This window comes from Camelus dromedarius, chromosome 2 (assembly GCF_036321535.1).
Source record: "Camelus dromedarius isolate mCamDro1 chromosome 2, mCamDro1.pat, whole genome shotgun sequence".
NCBI classification, from domain to species: domain Eukaryota; kingdom Metazoa; phylum Chordata; class Mammalia; order Artiodactyla; family Camelidae; genus Camelus; species Camelus dromedarius.
Window position 1 is genome coordinate 1,191,050 of NC_087437.1, and position 21,664 is coordinate 1,212,713.

Consider the following 21,664-nt stretch of genomic DNA (forward strand, 5'->3'; position numbering starts at 1 on the left):
CAACAAGCTAGGTGAAGGACGGCTTTCACACACACTTATCTTTCAGAACTGAGCAATTGGAGAGACGTTCGTTCATCTAGCACCAAGGGAACGGGTTGCAGGAGACACTTTTTCTCTGCTTCTCAGTCTGTTTCCTAGTGCCGGTTTGAAGTTCCTGCAGTTTTCACTGTAAAACCGAGTTGGAGCTTGTACCTCCCCATATATATGTATGGAATGGAGTTTGCAACTGAAAAGAAACTCTGTGTTCCCAACAAGCTAGGTGAAGGACGGCTTTCACACACACTTATCTCTCAGAACTGAGCAAGTGAATAGACGTTCGTTCATCTAGCACCAAGGGAACGGGTTGCAGGAGACACTTTTTCTCTGCTTCCTCAGTCTGTTTCCTAGTGCCGGTTTGAAGTTCCTGCAGTTTTCACTGTAAAACCGAGTTGGAGTTTCTACCTCCCCATATATATGTATGGAATGGAGTTTGCAACTGAAAAGAAACTTTGTGTTCCCAACAAGCTAGGTGAAGGACGGCTTTCACACACACTTATCTCTCAGAACTGAGCAAGTGGAGAGACGTTCGTTCATCTAGCACCAAGGGAACGGGTTGCAGGGAAACTTTTTCTCTGATTTCTCAGTCTGTTTCCTAGTGCCGGTTTGAAGTTCCTGCAGTTTTCACTGTAAAACCGAGTTGGAGATTCTACCCCCCCATATACATGTATGGAATGGAGTTTGCAACTGAAAAGAAACTTTGTGTTCCCAACAAGCTATGTGAAGGACGGCTTTCACACACACTTATCTCTCAGAACTGAGCAAGTGGAGAGACGTTCGTTCATCTAGCACCAAGGGAACGGGTTGCAGGAGACACTTTTCTCTGCTTCCTCAGTCTGTTTCCTAGTGCCGGTTTGAAGTTCCTGCAGTTTTCACTGTAAAACCGTGTTGGAGCTAGTAACTCCCCATATATATGTATGGAATGGGGTTTGCAACTGAAAAGAAACTCTGTGTTCCCAACAAGCTAGGTGAAGGACGGCTTTCACACACACTTATCTCTCAGAACTGAGCAAGTGGAGAGACGTTCGTTCATCTAGCACCAAGGGAACGGTTTGCAGGAGACACTTTTTCTCTGCTTTCTCAGTCTGTTTCCTAGTGCCGGTTTGAAGTTCCTGCAGTTTTCACTGTAAAACCGAGTTGGAGCTAGTACCTCCCCATATATATGTATGGAATGGAGTTTTCAACTGAAAGAAACTTTGTGTTCCCAACAAGCTAGGTGAAGGACGGCTTTCACACACACTTATCTCTCAGAACTGAGCAAGTGGAGAGACGTTCGTTCATCTAGCACCAAGGGAACGGGTTGCAGGAGACACTTTTACTCTGCTTTCTCAGTCTGTTTCCTAGTGCCGGTTTGAAGTTCCTGCAGTTTTCACTGTCAAACCGATTTGGAGCTAGTACCTCCCCATATATATGTATGGAATGGAGTTTGCAACTGAAAAGAAACTTTGTGTTCCCAACAAGCTATGTGAAGGACGGCTTTCACACACACTTATCTTTCAGAACTGAGCAAGTGGAGAGACGTTCGTTCATCTAGCACCAAGGGAAAGGGTTGCAGGAGACACTTTTTCTCTGCTTCCTCAGTCTGTTTCCTAGTGCCGGTTTGAAGTTCCTGCAGTTTTCACTGTCAAACCGAGTTGGAGCTTGTACCTCCCCATATATATGTATGGAATGGAGTTTGCAACTGAAAAGAAACTTTGTGTTCCCAACAAGCTAGGTGAAGGACGGCTTTCACACACACTTATCTCTCAGAACTGAGCAAGTGGAGAGACGTTCGTTCATCTAGCACCAAGGGAACGGGTTGCAGGGGACACTTTTTCTCTGCTTTCTCAGTCTGTTTCCTAGTGCCGGTTTGAAGTTCCTGCAGTTTTCACTGTAAAACCGAGTTGGAGATTCTACCTCCCCATATATATGTATGGAATGGAGTTTGCAACTGAAAAGAAACTCTGTGTTCCCAACAAGCTAGGTGAAGTACGGTTTTCACACACACTTATCTCTCAGAACTGAGCAAGTGAATACACGTTCGTTCATCTGCACCAAGGGAACGGGTTGCAGGAGACACTTTTCTCTGCTTCCTCAGTCTGTTTCCTAGTGCCGGTTTGAAGTTCCTGCAGTTTTCACTGTAAAACCGAGTTGGAGCTTGTACCTCCCCATATATATGTAAGGAATGGAGTTTGCAACTGAAAAGAAACTTTGTGTTCCCAACAAGCTAGGTGAAGGACGGCTTTCACACACACTTATCTCTCAGAACTGAGCAAGTGGAGAGACGTTCGTTCATCTAGCACCAAGGGAACGGGTTGCAGGGGACACTTTTTCTCTGCTTCCTCAGTCTGTTTCCTAGTGCCGGTTTGAAGTTCCTGCAGTTTTCACTGTAAAACCGAGTTGGAGCTAGTAACTCAACATATATATGTATGGAATGGAGTTTGCAACTGAAAAGAAACTCTGTGTTCCCAACAAGCTAGGTGAAGGACGGCTTTCACACACACTTATCTCTCAGAACAGAGCAAGTGGAGAGACGTTCGTTCATCTAGCACCAAGGGAACGGGTTGCAGGAGACACATTTTCTCTGCTTTCTCAGTCTGTTTCCTAGTGCCGGTTTGAAGTTCCTGCAGTTTTCACTGTAAAACCGAGTTGGAGCTTCTACCTCCCCATATATATGTATGGAATGGTGTTTGCAACTGAAAAGAAACTTTGTGTTCCCAACAAGCTAGGTGAAGGACGGCTTTCACACACACTTATCTCTCAGAACTGAGCAAGTGGAGAGACGTTCGTTCATCTAGCACAAAGAGAACGGGTTGCAGGAGACACTTTTTCTCTGCTTTCTCAGTCTGTTTCCTAGTGCCGGTTTGAAGTTCCTGCAGTTTTCACTGTAAAACCGAGTTGGAGCATCTACCTCCCCATATATATGTATGGAATGGAGTTTGCAACTGAAAAGAAACTTTGTGTTCCCAACAAGCTAAGTGAAGGACGGCTTTCACACACACTTATCTCTCAGAACTGAGCAAGTGGAGAGACGTTCGTTCATCTAGCACAAAGGGAACGGGTTGCAGGAGACACTTTTTCTCTGCTTCCTCAGTCTGTTTCCTAGTGCCGGTTTGAAGTTCCTGCAGTTTTCACTGTAAACCCGAGTTGGAGCTAGTAACTCAACATATATATGTATGGAATGGAGTTTGCAACTGAAAAGAAACTCTGTGTTCACAACAAGCTAGGTGAAGGACGGCTTTCACACACACTTATCTCTCAGAACTGAGCAATTGGAGAGACGTTCGTTCATCTAGCATCAAGCTAACGGTTTGCAGGAGACACTTTTTCTCTGCTTTCTCAGTCTGTTTCCTAGTGCCGGTTTGAATTTCCTGCAGTTTTCACTGTAAAACCGAGTTGGAGCTAGTAACTCCCCATATATATGTATGGAATGGAGTTTGCAACTGAAAGAAACTTTGTGTTCCCAACAAGCTAGGTGAAGGACGGCTTTCACACACACTTATCTCTCAGAACTGAGCAAGTGGAGAGACGTTCGTTCATCTAGCACCAAGGGAACGGGTTGCAGGAGACACTTTTTCTCTGCTTTCTCAGTCTGTTTCCTAGTGCCGGTTTGAAGTTCCTGCAGTTTTCACTGTCAAACCGATTTGGAGCTAGTACCTCCCCATATATATGTATGGAATGGAGTTTGCAACTGAAAAGAAACTTTGTGTTCCCAACAAGCTAGGTGAAGGACGGCTTTCACACACACTTATATTTCAGAACTGAGCAATTGGAGAGACGTTCGTTCATCTAGCACCAAGGGAACGGGTTGCAGGAGACACTTTTTCTCTGCTTCCTCAGTCTGTTTCCTAGTGCCGGTTTGAAGTTCCTGCAGTTTTCACTGTAAAACCGAGTTGGAGCTTGTACCACCCCATATATATGTATGGAATGGAGTTTGCAACTGAAAAGAAACTCTGTGTTCCCAACAAGCTAGGTGAAGGACGGCTTTCACACACACTTATCTCTCAGAACTGAGCAAGTGAATAGACGTTCGTTCATCTAGCACCAAGGGAACGGGTTGCAGGAGACACTTTTTCTCTGCTTCCTCAGTCTGTTTCCTAGTGCCGGTTTGAAGTTCCTGCAGTTTTCACTGTCAAACCGAGTTGGAGCTAGAACCTCCCCATATATATGTATGGAATGGAGTTTGCAACTGAAAAGAAACTTTGTGTTCCCAACAAGCTAGGTGAAGGACGGCTTTCACACACACTTTTCTCTGAGAACTGAGCAAGTGGAGAGACGTTCGTTCATTTAGCACCAATGGAACGGGTTGCAGGAGACACTATTTCTCTGCTTTCTCAGTCTGTTTCCTAGTGCCGGTTTGAAGTTCCTGCAGTTTTCACTGTCAAACCGAGTTGGAGCTAGTACCTCCCCATATATATGTATGGAATGGAGTTTGCAACTGAAAAGAAACTTTGTGTTCCCAACAAGCTAGGTGAAGGACGGCTTTCACACACACTTATCTCTCAGAACAGAGCAAGTGGAGAGACGTTCGTTCATCTAGCACCAAGGGAACGGGTTGCAGGAGACACTTTTTCTCTGCTTCTCAGTCTGTTTCCTAGTGCCGGTTTGAAGTTCCTGCAGTTTTCACTGTCAAACCGAGTTGGAGCTAGAACCTCCCCATATATATGTATGGAATGGAGTTTGCAACTAAAAAGAAACTTTGTGTTCCCAACAAGCTAGGTGAAGGACGGCTTTCACACACACATACCTCTCAGAACTGAGCAAGTGGAGAGACGTTCGTTCATCTAGCACCAAGGGAACGGGTTGCAGGAGACACTTTTTCTCTGCTTTCTCAGTCTGTTTCCTAGTGCCGGTTTGAAGTTCCTGCAGTTTTCACTGTCAAACGAGTTGGAGCTAGTAACTCCCCATATATATGTATGGAATGGAGTTTGCAACTGAAAAGAAACTTTGTGTTCCCAACAAGCTAGGTGAAGGACGGCTTTCACACACACTTATCTCTCAGAACTGAGCAAGTGGAGAGACGTTCGTTCATCTAGCACCAAGGGAACGGGTTGCAGGAGACACTTTTTCTCTGCTTCCTCAGTCTGTTTCCTAGTGCCGGTTTGAAGTTCCTGCAGTTTTCACTGTAAAACCGTGTTGGAGCTATTAACTCCCCATATATATGTATGGAATGGGGTTTGCAACTGAAAAGAAACTCTGTGTTCCCAACAAGCTAGGTGAAGGACGGCTTTCACACACACTTATCTCTCAGAACTGAGCAAGTGGAGAGACGTTCGTTCATCTAGCACCAAGGGAACGGTTTGCAGGAGACACTTTTTCTCTACTTTCTCAGTCTGTTTCCTAGTGCCGGTTTGAAGTTCCTGCAGTTTTCACTGTAAAACCGAGTTGGAGCTTGTACCTCCCCATATATATGTATGGAATGGAGTTTTCAACTGAAAGAAACTTTGTGTTCCCAACAAGCTAGGTGAAGGACGGCTTTCACACACACTTATCTCTCAGAACTGAGCAAGTGGAGAGACGTTCGTTCATCTAGCACCAAGGGAACGGGTTGCAGGAGACACTTTTTCTCTGCTTCCTCAGTCTGTTTCCTAGTGCCGGTTTGAAGTTCCTGCAGTTTTCACTGTAAAACCGAGTTGGAGCTAGTAACTCAACATATATATGTATGGAATGGAGTTTGCAACAGAAAAGAAACTCTGTGTTCCCAACAAGCTAGGTGAAGGACGGCTTTCACACACACTTATCTCTCAGAACTGAGCAAGTGGAGAGACGTTCGTTCATCTAGCATCAAGGGAACGGTTTGCAGGAGACACTTTTTCTCTGCTTTCTCAGTCTGTTTCCTAGTGCCGGTTTGAATTTCCTGCAGTTTTCACTGTAAAACCGAGTTGGAGCTAGTACCTCCCCATATATATGTATGGAATGGAGTTTGCAACTGAAAGAAACTTTGTGTTCCCAACAAGCTAGGTGAAGGACGGCTTTCACACACACTTATCTCTCAGAACAGAGCAAGTGGAGAGACGTTCGTTCATCTAGCACCAAGGGAACGGGTTGCAGGAGACACTTTTTCTCTGCTTTCTCAGTCTGTTTCCTAGTGCCGGTTTGAAGTTCCTGCAGTTTTCACTGTCAAACCGATTTGGAGCTAGTACCTCCCCATATATATGTATGGAATGGAGTTTGCAACTGAAAAGAAACTTTGTGTTCCCAACAAGCTAGGTGAAGGACGGCTTTCACACACACTTATCTTTCAGAACTGAGCAATTGGAGAGACGTTCGTTCATCTAGCACCAAGGGAACGGGTTGCAGGAGACACTTTTTCTCTGCTTCCTCAGTCTGTTTCCTAGTGCCGGTTTGAAGTTCCTGCAGTTTTCACTGTAAAACCGAGTTGGAGCTTGTACCACCCCATATATATGTATGGAATGGAGTTTGCAACTGAAAAGAAACTCTGTGTTCCCAACAAGCTAGGTGAAGGACGGCTTTCACACACACTTATCTCTCAGAACTGAGCAAGTGAATAGACGTTCGTTCATCTAGCACCAAGGGAACGGGTTGCAGGAGACACTTTTACTCTGCTTCCTCAGTCTGTTTCCTAGTGCCGGTTTGAAGTTCCTGCAGTTTTCACTGTCAAACCGAGTTGGAGCTAGAACCTCCCCATATATATGTATGGAATGGAGTTTGCAACTGAAAAGAAACTTTGTGTTCCCAACAAGCTAGGTGAAGGACGGCTTTCACACACACTTATCTTTCAGAACTGAGCAAGTGGAGAGACGTTCGTTCATCTAGCACCAAGGGAAAGGGTTGCAGGAGACACTTTTTCTCTGCTTCCTCAGTCTGTTTCCTAGTGCCGGTTTGAAGTTCCTGCAGTTTTCACTGTCAAACCGAGTTGGAGCTTGTACCTCCCCATATATATATTTATGGAATGGAGTTTGCAACTGAAAAGAAACTTTGTGTTCCCAACAAGCTAGGTGAAGGACGGCTTTCACACACACTTATCTCTCAGAACTGAGCAAGTGGAGAGACGTTCGTTCATCTAGCACCAAGGGAACGGGTTGCAGGGGACACTTTTTCTCTGCTTTCTCAGTCTGTTTCCTAGTGCCGGTTTGAAGTTCCTGCAGTTTTCACTGTAAAACCGAGTTGGAGATTCTACCTCCCCATATATATGTATGGAATGGAGTTTGCAACTGAAAAGAAACTCTGTGTTCCCAACAAGCTAGGTGAAGTACGGCTTTCACACACACTTATCTCTCAGAACTGAGCAAGTGAATACACGTTCGTTCATCTAGCACCAAGGGAACGGGTTGCAGGAGACACTTTTTCTCTGCTTCTCAGTCTGTTTCCTAGTGCCGGTTTGAAGTTCCTGCAGTTTTCACTGTCAAACCGAGTTGGAGCTAGAACCTCCCCATATATATGTATGGAATGGAGTTAGCAACTAAAAAGAAACTTTGTGTTCCCAACAAGCTAGGTGAAGGACGGCTTTCACACACACTTACCTCTCAGAACTGAGCAAGTGGAGAGACGTTCGTTCATCTAGCACCAAGGGAACGGGTTGCAGGAGACACTTTTTCTCTGCTTTCTCAGTCTGTTTCCTAGTGCCGGTTTGAAGTTCCTGCAGTTTTCACTGTCAAACCGAGTTGGAGCTAGTAACTCCCCATATATATGTATGGAATGGAGTTTGCAACTGAAAAGAAACTTTGTGTTCCCAACAAGCTAGGTGAAGGACGGCTTTCACACACACTTATCTCTCAGAACTGAGCAAGTGGAGAGACGTTCGTTCATCTAGCACCAAGGGAACGGGTTGCAGGAGACACTTTTTCTCTGCTTTCTCAGTCTTTTTCCTAGTGCCGGTTTGAAGTTCCTGCAGTTTTCACTGTCAAACCGAGTTGGAGCTTCTACCTCCCCATATATATGTATGGAATGGAGTTTGCAACTGAAAAGAAACTTTGTGTTCCCAACAAGCTAGGTGAAGGACGGCTTTCACACACACTTATCTCTCAGAACTGAGCAAGTGGAGAGACGTTCGTTCATCTAGCACCAAGGGAACGGGTTGCAGGAGACACTTTTTCTCTGCTTTCTCAGTCTTTTTCCTAGTGCCGGTTTGAAGTTCCTGCAGTTTTCACTGTCAAACCGAGTTGGAGCTTCTACCTCCCCATATATATGTATGGAATGGAGTTTGCAACTGAAAAGAAACTTTGTGTTCCGAACAAGCTAGGTGAAGGACGGCTTTCACACACACTTATCTCTCAGAACTGAGCAAGTGGAGAGACGTTCGTTCATCTAGCACCAAGGGAACGGGTTGCAGGAGACACTTTTTCTCTGCTTTCTCAGTCTGTTTCCTAGTGCCGGTTTGAAGTTCCTGCAGTTTTCACTGTCAAACCGAGTTGGAGCTTCTACCTCCCCATATATATGTATGGAATGGAGTTTGCAACTGAAAAGAAACTTTGTGTTCCCAACAAGCAAGGTGAAGGACGGCTTTCACACACACTTATCTCTCAGAACTGAGCAAGTGGAGAGACGTTCGTTCATCTAGCACCAAGGGAACGGTTTGCAGGAGACACTTTTTCTCTGCTTTCTCAGTCTGTTTCCTAGTGCCGGTTTGAAGTTCCTGCAGTTTTCACTGTAAAACCGAGTTGGAGCTAGTACCTCCCCATATATATGTATGGAATGGAGTTTTCAACTGAAAGAAACTTTGTGTTCCCAACAAGCTAGGTGAAGGACGGCTTTCACACACACTTATCTCTCAGAACTGAGCAAGTTGAGAGACGTTCGTTCATCTAGCACCAAGGGAACGGGTTGCAGGAGACACTTTTTCTCTGCTTTCTCAGTCTGTTTCCTAGTGCCGGTTTGAAGTTCCTGCAGTTTTCACTGTCAAACCGATTTGGAGCTAGTACCTCCCCATATATATGTATGGAATGGAGTTTGCAACTGAAAAGAAACTTTGTGTTCCCAACAAGCTAGGTGAAGGACGGCTTTCACACACACTTATCTTTCAGAACTGAGCAAGTGGAGAGACGTTCGTTCATCTAGCACCAAGGGAACGGGTTGCAGGAGACACTTTTTCTCTGCTTTCTCAGTCTGTTTCCTAGTGCCGGTTTGAAGTTCCTGCAGTTTTCACTGTCAAACCGAGTTGGAGCTTGTACCTCCCCATATATATGTATGGAATGGAGTATGCAACTGAAAGAAACTTTGTGTTCCCAACAAGTTAGGTGAAGGACGGCTTTCACACACACTTATCTCTCAGAACTGAGCAAGTGGAGAGACGTTCGTTCATCTAGCACCAAGGGAACGGGTTGCAGGAGACACTTTTTCTCTGCTTTCTCAGTCTGTTTCCTAGTGCCGGTTTGAAGTTCCTGCAGTTTTCACTGTCAAACCGATTTGGAGCTAGTACCTCCCCTTATATATGTATGGAATGGAGTTGGCAACTGAAAAGAAACTTTGTGTTCCCAACAAGCTAGGTGAAGGACGGCTTTCACACACACTTATCTTTCAGAACTGAGCAATTGGAGAGACGTTCGTTCATCTAGCACCAAGGGAACGGGTTGCAGGAGACACTTTTTCTCTGCTTCCTCAGTCTGTTTCCTAATGCCGGTTTGAAGTTCCTGCAGTTTTCACTGTAAAACCGAGTTGGAGCTTGTACCTCCCCATATATATGTATGGAATGGAGTTTGCAACTGAAAAGAAACTCTGTGTTCCCAACAAGCTAGGTGAAGGACGGCTTTCACACACACTTATCTCTCAGAACTGAGCAAGTGAATAGACGTTCGTTCATCTAGCACCAAGGGAACGGGTTGCAGGAGACACTTTTTCTCTGCTTCCTCAGTCTGTTTCCTAGTGCCGGTTTGAAGTTCCTGCAGTTTTCACTGTAAAACCGAGTTGGAGCTTCTACCTCCCCATATATATGTATGGAATGGAGTTTGCAACTGAAAAGAAACTTTGTGTTCCCAACAAGCTAGGTGAAGGACGGCTTTCACACACACTTATCTCTCAGAACTGAGCAAGTGGAGAGACGTTCGTTCATCTAGCACCAAGGGAACGGGTTGCAGGAGACACTTTTTCTCTGCTTTCTCAGTCTGTTTCCTAGTGCCGGTTTGAAGTTCCTGCAGTTTTCACTGTCAAACCGATTTGGAGCTAGTACCTCCCCATATATATGTATGGAATGGAGTTTGCAACTGAAAAGAAACTTTGTGTTCCCAACAAGCTAGGTGAAGGACGGCTTTCACACACACTTATCTTTCAGAACTGAGCAAGTGGAGAGACGTTCGTTCATCTAGCACCAAGGGAACGGGTTGCAGGAGACACTTTTTCTCTTCTTCCTCAGTCTGTTTCCTAGTGCCGGTTTGAAGTTCCTGCAGTTTTCACTGTAAAACCGAGATGGAGCTAGTAACTCCCCATATATATATATGGAATGGAGTTTGCAACTGAAAAGAAACTCTGTGTTCCCAACAAGCTAGGTGAAGGACGGCTTTCACACACACTTATTTATCAGAACTGAGCAAGAGGAGAGACCTTCGTTCATCTAGCACCAAGGGAACGGGTTGCAGGAGACACTTTTTCTCTGCTTCCTCAGTCTGTTTCCTAGTGCCGGTTTGAAGTTCCTGCAGTTTTCACTGTAAAACCGAGTTGGAGCTAGTAACTCCCCATATATATGTATGGAATGGAGTTTGCAACTGAAAAGAAACTCTGTGTTCCCAACAAGCTAGGTGAAGGACGGCTTTCACACACACTTATCTCTCAGAACTGAGCAAGTGAATACACGTTCGTTCATCTAGCACCAAGGGAACGGTTTGCAGGAGACACTTTTTCTCAGCTTTCTCAGTCTGTTTCCTAGTGCCGGTTTGAAGTTCCTGCAGTTTTCACTGTCAAACCGATTTGGAGCTAGTACCTCCCCATATATATGTATGGAATGGAGTTTGCAACTGAAAAGAAACTTTGTGTTCCCAACAAGCTAGGTGAAGGACGGCTTTCACACACACTTATCTTTCAGAAATGAGCAAGTGGAGAGACGTTCGTTCATCTAGCACCAAGGGAAAGGGTTGCAGGAGACACTTTTTCTCTGCTTCCTCAGTCTGTTTCCTAGTGCCGCTTTGAAGTTCCTGCAGTTTTCACTGTCAAACCGAGTTGGAGCTTGTACCGCCCCATATATATGTATGGAATGGAGTTTGCAACTGAAAAGAAACTTTGTGTTCCCAACAAGCTAGGTGAAGGACGGCTTTCACACACACTTATCTCTCAGAACTGAGCAAGTGGAGAGACGTTCGTTCATCTAGCACCAAGGGAACGGGTTGCAGGGGACACTTTTTCTCTGCTTTCTCAGTCTGTTTCCTAGTGCCGGTTTGAAGTTCCTGCAGTTTTCACTGTAAAACCGATTTGGAGATTCTACCTCCCCATATATATGTATGGAATGGAGTTTGCAACTGAAAAGAAACTCTGTGTTCCCAACAAGCTAGGTTAAGGACGGCTTTCACACACACTTATCTCTCAGAACTGAGCAAGTGAATAGACGTTCGTTCATCTAGCACCAAGGGAACGGGTTGCAGGAGACACTTTTTCTCTGCTTCCTCAGTCTGTTTCCTAGTGCCGGTTTGAAGTTCCTGCAGTTTTCACTGTAAAACCGAGTTGGAGCTTGTACCTCCCCATATATATGTATGGAATGGAGTTTACAACTAAAAAGAAACTTTGTGTTCCCAACAAGCTAGGTGAAGAGCGGCTTTCACACTCACTTATCTCTCAGAACTGAGCAAGTGGAGAGACGTTCGTTCATCTAGCACCAAGGGAACGGGTTGCAGGGGACACTTTTTCTCTGATTTCTCAGTATGTTTCCTAGTGCCGGTTTGAAGTTCCTGCAGTTTTCACTGTAAAACCGAGTTGGAGCTTCTACCTCCCCATATATATGTATGGAATGGAGTTTGCAACTGAAAAGAAACTTTGTGTTCCCAACAAGCTAGGTGAAGGACGGCTTTCACACACACTTATCTCTCAGAACTGAGCAAGTGGAGAGACGTTCGTTCATCTAGCACCAAGGGAACGGTTTGCAGGAGACACTTTTTCTCTGCTTTCTCAGTCTGTTTCCTAGTGCCGGTTTGAAGTTCCTGCAGTTTTCACTGTCAAACCGAGTTGGAGCTAGAACCTCCCCATATATATGTATGGAATGGAGTTTGCAACTGAAAATAAACTTTGTGTTCCCAACAAGCTAGATGAAGGACGTCTTTCACACACACTTATCTCTCAGAACTGAGCAAGTGGAGAGACGTTCGTTCATCTAGCACCAAGGGAACGGGTTGCAGGAGACACTATTTCTCTGCTTTCTCAGTCTGTTTCCTAGTGCCGGTTTGAAGTTCCTGCAGTTTTCACTGTCAAACCGAGTTGGAGCTAGTACCTCCACATATATATGTATGGAATGGAGTTGGCAACTGAAAAGAATCTTTGTGTTCCCAACAAGCTAGGTGAAGGACGGCTTTCACACACAATTATCTCTCAGAACTGAGCAAGTGGAGAGACGTTCGTTCATCTAGCACCAAGGGAACGGGTTGCAGGAGACACTATGTCTCTGCTTTCTCAGTCTTTTTCCTAGTGCCGGTTTGAAGTTCCTGCAGTATTCACTGTAAAACCGAGTTGGAGCTTCTACCTCCCCATATATATGTATGGAATGGAGTTTGCAACTAAAAAGAAACTTTGTGTTCCCAACAAGCTAGGTGAAGGACGGCTTTCACACACACTTATCTCTCAGAACAGAGCAAGTGGAGAGACGTTCGTTCATCTAGCACCAAGGGAACGGGTTGCAGGAGACACTTTTTCTCTGCTTTCTCAGTCTGTTTCCTAGTGCCGGTTTTAAGTTCCTGCAGTTTTCACTGTAAAACCGAGTTGGAGCTTCTACCTCCCCATATATATGTATGGAATGGAGTTTGCAACTGAAAAGAAACTTTGTGTTCCCAACAAGCTAGGTGAAGGACGGCTTTCACACACACTTATCTCTCAGAACTGAGCAAGTGGAGAGACGTTCGTTCATCTAGCACCAAGGGAACGGTTTGCAGGAGACACTTTTTCTCTGCTTTCTCAGTCTGTTTCCTAGTGCCGGTTTGAAGTTCCTGCAGTTTTCACTGTCAAACCGAGTTGGAGCTTGAACCTCCCCATATATATGTATGGAATGGAGTTTGCAACTAAAAAGAAACTTTGTGTTCCCAACAAGCTAGGTGAAGGACAGCTTTCACACACACTGATCTCTCAGAACTGAGCAAGTGGAGAGACGTTCGTTCATCTAGCACCAAGGGAACGGGTTGCAGGAGACACTTTTTCTCTGCTTTCTCAGTCTGTATCCTAGTGCCGGTTTGAATTTCCTGCAGTTTTCACAGTAAAAGCGAGTTGGAGCTTGTACCTCCCCATATATATGTATGGAATGGAGTTTGCAACTGAAAAGAAACTTTGTGTTCCCAACAAGCTAGGTGAAGGACGGCTTTCACACACACTTATCTCTCAGAACTGAGCAAGTGGAGAGACGTTCGTTCATCTAGCACCAAGGGAACGGGTTGCAGGGGACACTTTTTCTCTGCTTTCTCAGTCTGTTTTCTAGTGCCGGTTTGAAGTTCCTGCAGTTTTCACTGTAAAACAGAGTTGGAGCTTCTACCTCCCCATATATATTTATGGAATGGAGTTTGCAACTGAAAAGAAACTCTGTGTTCCCAACAAGCTAGGTGAAGGACGGCTTTCACACACACTTATATCTCAGAACTGAGCAAGTGGAGAGACGTTCGTTCGTCTAGCACCAAGGTAACGGGTTGCAGGAGACACTTTTCTCTGCTTTCTCAGTCTGTTTCCTAGTGCCGGTTAGAAGTTCCTGCAGTTTTCACTGTCAAACCGAGTTGGAGCTAGTACCTCCCCATATATATGTATGGAATGGAGTTTGCAACTGAAAAGAAACTTTGTGTTCCCAACAAGCTAGGTGAAGTACGGCTTTCACACACACTGATCTCTCAGAACTGAGCAAGTGGAGAGACGTTCGTTCATCTAGCACCAAGGGAACGGGTTGCAGGAGACACTTTTTCTCTGCTTCCTCAGTCTGTTTCCTAGTGCCTGTTTGAAGTTTCTGCAGTTTTCACTGTAAAACCGAGTTGGAGCTTCCACCTCCCCATATATATGTATGGAATGGAGTTTGCAACTGAAAAGAAACTTTGTGTTCCCAACAAGCTAAGTGAAGGACGGCTTTCACACACACTTATCTCTCAGAACAGAGCAAGTGGAGAGACGTTCGTTCATCTAGCACCAAGGGAACGGGTTGCAGGAGACACTTTTTCTCTGCTTTCTCAGTCTGTTTCCTAGTGCCGGTTGAAAGTTCCTGCAGTTTTCACTGTCAAACCGAGTTGGAGCTAGTACCTCCCCATATATATGTATGGAATGGAGTTTGCAACTGAAAAGAAACTTTGTGTTCCCAACAAGCTAGGTGAAGGACGGCTTTCACACACACTTATCTCTCAGAAATCAGCAAGTGGAGAGACGTTCGTTCATCTAGCACCAAGGGAACGGGTTGCAGGAGACACTTTTTCTCTGCTTTCTCAGTCTGTTTCCTAGTGCCGGTTTGAAGTTCCTGCAGTTTTCACAGTAAAAGCGAGTTGGAGATTGTACCTCCCCATATATATGTATGGAATGGAGTTTGCAACTGAAAAGAAACTTTGTGTTCCCAACAAGCTAGGTGAAGACGGCTTTCACACACACTTATCTCTCAGAACTGAGCAAGTGGAGAGACGTTCGTTCATCTAGCACCAAGGGAACGGGTTGCAGGGGACACTTTTTCTCTGCTTTCTCAGTCTGTTTTCTAGTGCCGGTTTGAAGTTCCTGCAGTTTTCACTGTAAAACAGAGTTGGAGCTTCTACCTCCCCATATATATTTATGGAATGGAGTTTGCAACTGAAAAGAAACTCTGTGTTCCCAACAAGCTAGGTGAAGGACGGCTTTCACACACACTTATCTCTCAGAACTGAGCAAGTGGAGAGACGTTCGTTCATCTAGCACCAAGGTAACGGGTTGCAGGAGACACTTTTCTCTGATTTCTCAGTCTGTTTCCTAGTGCCGGTTAGAAGTTCCTGCAGTTTTCACTGTCAAACCGAGTTGGAGCTAGTACCTCCCCATATATATGTATGGAATGGAGTTTGCAACTGAAAAGAAACTTTGTGTTCCCAACAAGCTAGGTGAAGGACGGCTTTCACACACACTTATCTCTCAGAAATGAGCAAGTGGAGAGACGTTCGTTCATCTAGCACCAAGGGAACGGGTTGCAGGAGACACTTTTTCTCTGCTTTCTCAGTCTGTTTCCTAGTGCCGGTTTGAAGTTCCTGCAGTTTTCACAGTAAAAGCGAGTTGGAGCTTGTACCTCCCCATATATATGTATGGAATGGAGTTTGCAACTGAAAAGAAACTTTGTGTTCCCAACAAGCTAGGTGAAGGACGGCTTTCACACACACTTATCTCTCAGAACTGAGCAAGTGGAGAGACGTTCGTTCATCTTGCACCAAGGGAACGGGTTGCAGGGGACACTTTTTCTCTGCTTTCTCAGTCTGTTTTCTAGTGCCGGTTTGAAGTTCCTGCAGTTTTCACTGTAAAACAGAGTTGGAGCTTCTACCTCCCCATATATATTTATGGATTGGAGTTTGCAACTGAAAAGAAACTCTGTGTTCCCAACAAGCTAGGTGAAGGACGGCTTTCACACACACTTATATCTCAGAACTGAGCAAGTGGAGAGACGTTCGTTCATCTAGCACCAAGGTAACGGGTTGCAGGAGACACTTTTCTCTGCTTTCTCAGTCTGTTTCCTAGTGCCGGTTAGAAGTTCCTGCAGTTTTCACTGTCAAACCGAGTTGGAGCTAGTACCTCCCCATATATATGTATGGAATGGAGTTTGCAACTGAAAGAAACTTTGTGTTCCCAACAAGCTAGGTGAAGGACGGCTTTCACACACACTTATCTCTCAGAACTGAGCAAGTGGAGAGACTTTCGTTCATCTAGCACCAAGGGAACGGGTTGCAGGGGACACTTTTTCTCTGCTTTCTCAGTCTGTTTCCTAGTGCCGGTTTGAAGTTCCTGCAGTTTTCACTGTAAAACAGAGTTGGAGCTTCTACCTCCCCATATATATTTATGGAATGGAGTTTGCAACTGAAAAGAAACTCTGTGTTCCCAACAAGCTAGGTGAAGGACGGCTTTCACACACACTTATCTCTCAGAACAGAAGAAGTGGAGAGACGTTCGTTCATCTAGCACCAAGGTAACGGGTTGCAGGAGACACTTTTCTGTGCTTTCTCAGTCTGTTTCCTAGTGCCGGTTAGAAGTTCCTGTAGTTTTCACTGTCAAACCGAGTTGGAGCTAGTACCTCCCCATATATATGTATGGAATGGAGTTTGCAACTGAAAAGAAACTTTGTGTTCCCAACAAGCTAGGTGAAGGACGGCTTTCACACACACTTATCTCTCAGAACTGAGCAAGTGGAGAGACGTTCGTTCATCTAGCACCAAGGGAACGGGTTGCAGGAGACACTATTTCTCTGCTTCCTCAGTCTGTTTCTTAGTGCCGGTTAGAAGTTCCTGCAGTTTTCACTGTAAAACCGAGTTGGAGCTTCTACCTCCCCATATATATGTGTGGAATGGAGTTTGCAACTGAAAAGAAACTTTGTGTTCCCAACAAGCTTGGTGAAGGACGGCATTCACACACACTTAACTCTCAGAACAGAGCAATTGGAGAGACGTTCGTTCATCTAGCACCAAGGGAACGTGTTGCAGGAGACACTTTTTCTCTGCTTTCTCAGTCTGTTTACTAGTGCCGGTTGAAATTTCCTGCAGTTTTCACTGTCAAACCGAGTTGGAGCTAGTACCTCCCCATATATATGTATGGAATGGAGTTTGCAACTGAAAAGAAACTTTGTGTTCCCAACAAGCTAGGTGAAGGACGGCTTTCACACACACTTATCTCTCAGAACTGAGCAAGTGGAGACACGTTCGTTCATCTAGCACCAAGGGAACGGGTTGCAGGAGACACTTTTTCTCTGCTTTCTCAGTCTGTTTCCTAGTGCCGGTTTGAAGTTCCTGCAGTTTTCACAGTAAAAGCGAGTTGGAGCTTGTACCTCCCCATATATATGTATGGAATGGAGTTTGCAACTGAAAAGAAACTTTGTGTTCCCAACAAGCTAGGTGAAGACGGCTTTCACACACACTTATCTCTCAGAACTGAGCAAGTGGAGAGACGTTCATTCATCTAGCACCAAGGGAACGGGTTGCAGGGGACACTTTTTCTCTGCTTTCTCAGTCTGTTTTCTAGTGCCGGTTTGAAGTTCCTGCAGTTTTCACTGTAAAACAGAGTTGGAGCTTCTACCTCCCCATATATATTTATGGAATGGAGTTTGCAACTGAAAAGAAACTCTGTGTTCCCAACAAGCTAGGTGAAGGACGGCTTTCACACACACTTATCTCTCAGAACAGAGCAAGTGGAGAGACGTTCGTTCATCTAGCACCAAGGTAACGGGTTGCAGGAGACACTTTTCTGTGCTTTCTCAGTCTGTTTCCTAGTGCCGGTTAGAAGTTCCTGCAGTTTTCACTGTCAAACCGAGTTGGAGCTAGTACCTCCCCATATATATGTATGGAATGGAGTTTGCAACTGAAAAGAAACTTTGTGTTCCCAACAAGCTAGGTGAAGGACGGCTTTCACACACACTTATCTCTCAGAAATGAGCAAGTGGAGAGACGTTCGTTCATCTAGCACCAAGGGAACGGGTTGCAGGAGACACTTTTTCTCTGCTTTCTCAGTCTGTTTCCTAGTGCCGGTTTGAAGTTCCTGCAGTTTTCACAGTAAAAGCGAGTTGGAGCTTGTACCTCCCCATATATATGTATGGAATGGAGTTTGCAACTGAAAAGAAACTTTGTGTTCCCAACAAGCTAGGTGAAGGACGGCTTTCACACACACTTATCTCTCAGAACTGAGCAAGTGGAGAGACGTTCGTTCATCTAGCACCAAGGGAACGGGTTGCAGGGGACACTTTTTCTCTGCTTTCTCAGTCTGTTTTCTAGTGCCGGTTTGAAGTTCCTGCAGTTTTCACTGTAAAACAGAGTTGGAGCTTCTACCTCCCCATATATATTTATGGAATGGAGTTTGCAACTGAAAAGAAACTCTGTGTTCCCAACAAGCTAGGTGAAGGACGGCTTTCACACACACTTATATCTCAGAACTGAGCAAGTGGAGAGACGTTCGTTCATCTAGCACCAAGGTAACGGGTTGCAGGAGACACTTTTCTTTGCTTTCTCAGTCTGTTTCCTAGTGCCGGTTAGAAGTTCCTGCAGTTTTCACTGTCAAACCGAGTTGGAGCTAGTACCTCCCCATATATATGTATGGAATGGAGTTTGCAACTGAAAAGAAACTTTGTGTTCCCAACAAGCTAGGTGAAGTACGGCTTTCACACACACTGATCTCTCAGAACTGAGCAAGTGGAGAGACGTTCGTTCATCTAGCACCAAGGGAACGGGTTGCAGGAGACACTTTTTCTCTGCTTCCTCAGTCTGTTTCCTAGTGCCTGTTTGAAGTTCCTGCAGTTTTCACTGTAAAAACGAGTTGGAGCTTCCACCTCCCCATATATATGTATGGAATGGAGTTTGCAACTGAAAAGAAACTTTGTGTTCCCAACAAGCTAGGTGAAGGACGGCTTTCACACACACTTATCTCTCAGAACAGAGCAAGTGGAGAGACGTTCGTTCATATAGCACCAAGGGAACGGGTTGCAGGAGACACTTTTTCTCTGCTTTCTCAGTCTGTTTCCTAGTGCCGGTTGAAAGTTCCTGCAGTTTTCACTGTCAAACCGAGTTGGAGCTAGTACCTCCCCATATATATGTATGGAATGGAGTTTGCAACTGAAAAGAAACTTTGTGTTCCCAACAAGCTAGGTGAAGGACGGCTTTCACACACACTTATGTCTCAGAACTGAGCAAGTGGAGAGACGTTCGTTCATCTAGCACCAAGGGAACGGGTTGCAGGAGACACTTTTTCTCTGCTTTCTCAGTATGTTTCCTAGTGCCGGTTTGAAGTTCCTGCAGTTTTCACTGTAAAACCGAGTTGGAGCTTGTACCTCCCCATATATATGTATGGAATGGAGTTTGCAACTGAAAAGAAACTTTGTGTTCCCAACAAGCTAGGTGAAGACGGCTTTCACACACACTTATCTCTCAGAACTGAGCAAGTGGAGAGACGTTCGTTCATCTAGCACCAAGGGAACGGGTTGCAGGGGACACTTTTTCTCTGCTTTCTCAGTCTGTTTTCTAGTGCCGGTTTGAAGTTCCTGCAGTTTTCACTGTAAAACAGAGTTGGAGCTTCTACCTCCCCATATATATTTATGGAATGGAGTTTGCAACTGAAAAGAAACTCTGTGTTCCCAACAAGCTAGGTGAAGGACGGCTTTCACACACACTTATCTCTCAGAACAGAGCAAGTGGAGAGACGTTCGTTCATCTAGCACCAAGGTAACGGGTTGCAGGAGACACTTTTCTGTGCTTTCTCAGTCTGTTTCCTAGTGCCGGTTAGAATTTCCTGCAGTTTTCACTGTCAAACCGAGTTGGAGCTAGTACCTCCCCATATATATGTATGGAATGGAGTTTGCAACTGAAAAGAAACTTTGTGTTCCCAACAAGCTAGGTGAAGGACGGCTTTCACACACACTTATCTCTCAGAAATGAGCAAGTGGAGAGACGTTCGTTCATCTAGCACCAAGGGAACGGGTTGCAGGAGACACTTTTTCTCTGCTTTCTCAGTCTGTTTCCTAGTGCCGATTTGAAGTTCCTGCAGTTTTCACAGTAAAAGCGAGTTGGAGCTTGTACCTCCCCATATATATGTATGGAATGGAGTTGGCAACTGAAAAGAAACTTTGTGTTCCCAACAAGCTAGGTGAAGGACGGCTTTCACACACACTTATCTCTCAGAACAGAGCAAGTGGAGAGACGTTCGTTCATCTAGCACCAAGGGAACGGGTTGCAGGAGACACTTTTTCTCTGCTTTCTCAGTCTGTTTCCTAGTGCCGGTTTGAAGTTCCTGCAGTTTTCACAGTAAAAGCGAGTTGGAGCTTGTACCTCCCCATATATATGTATGGAATGGAGTTTGCAACTGAAAAGAAACTTTGTGTTCCCAACAAGCAAGGTGAAGGGCGGCTTTCACACACACTTATCTCTCAGAACTGAGCAAGTGGAGAGACGTTCGTTCATCTAGCACCAAGGGAACGGGTTTCAGGAGACACATTTTCTCTGCTTTCTCAGTCTGTTTCCTAGTGCCGGTTTGAAGTTCCTGCAGTTTTCACTGTCAAACCGAGTTGGAGCTAGTACCTCCCCATATATATGTATGGAATTGAGTTGGCAACTGAAAAGAAACTTTGTGTTCCCAACAAGCTAGGTGAAGGACAGATTTCACACACACTTATCTCTCAGAACTGAGCAAGTGGAGAGACGTTCTTTCATGTAGCACCAAGGGAACGGGTTGCAGGAGACACTTTTTCTCTGCTTCCTCAGTCTGTTTCCTAGTGCCAGTTTGAAGTTCCTGCAGTTTTCACTGTAAAACCGAGTTGGAGCTTGTACCTCCACATATATATGTATGGAATGGAGTTTGCAACTGAAAAGAAACTTTGTGTTCCCAACAAGCTAGGTGAAGGACGGCTTTCACACACACTTATCTCTCAGAACTGAGCAAGTGGAGAGACGTTCGTTCATCTAGCACCAAGGGAACGGGTTGCAGGAGACACTTTTTCTCTGCTTTCTCAGTCTGTTTCCTAGGGCCGGTTTGAAGTTCCTGCAGTTTTCACTGTAAAACCGAGTTGGAGCTTCTACCTCCCCATATATATGTATGGAATGGAGTTTGCAACTGAAAAGAAACTTTGTGTTCCCAACAAGCTAGGTGAAGGACGGCTTTCACACACACTTATCTCTCAGAACAGAGCAAGTGGAGAGACGTTCGTTCATCTAGCACCAAGGGAACGCGTTGCAGAAGACACTTTTTCTCTGCTTTCTCAGTCTGTTTCCTAGTGCCGGTTTGAAGTTCCTGCAGTTTTCACTGTCAAACCGAGTTGGAGCTAGTACCTCCCCATATATATGTATGGAATGGAGTTTGCAACTGAAAAGAAACTTTGTGTTCCCAACAAGCTAGGTGAAGGACGGCTTTCACACGCACATATCTCTCAGAACTGAGCAAGTGGAGAGACGTTCGTTCATCTAGCACCAAGGGAACGGGTTGCAGGAGACACTTTTTCTCTGCTTCTTCAGTCTGTTTCCTAGTGCCGGTTTGAAGTTCCTGCAGTTTTCACTGTAAAACCGAATTGGAGCTTGTACCTCCCCATATATATGTATGGAATGGAGTTTGCAACTGAAAAGAAACTTTGTGTTCCCAACAAGCTAGGTGAAGGACGGCTTTCACACACACTTATCTCTCAGAACTGAGCAAGTGGAGAGACGTTCGTTCATCTAGCACCAAGGAACGTGTTGCAGGGGACACTTTTTCTCTGCTTTCTCAGTCTGTTTCCTAGTGCCGGTTTGAAGTTCCTGCAGTTTTCACTGTAAAACCGAGTTGGAGCTTGTACCACCCCATATATATGTATGGAATGGAGTTTGCAACTGAAAAGAAACTTTGTGTTCCCAACAAGCTAGGTTAAGGACGGTTT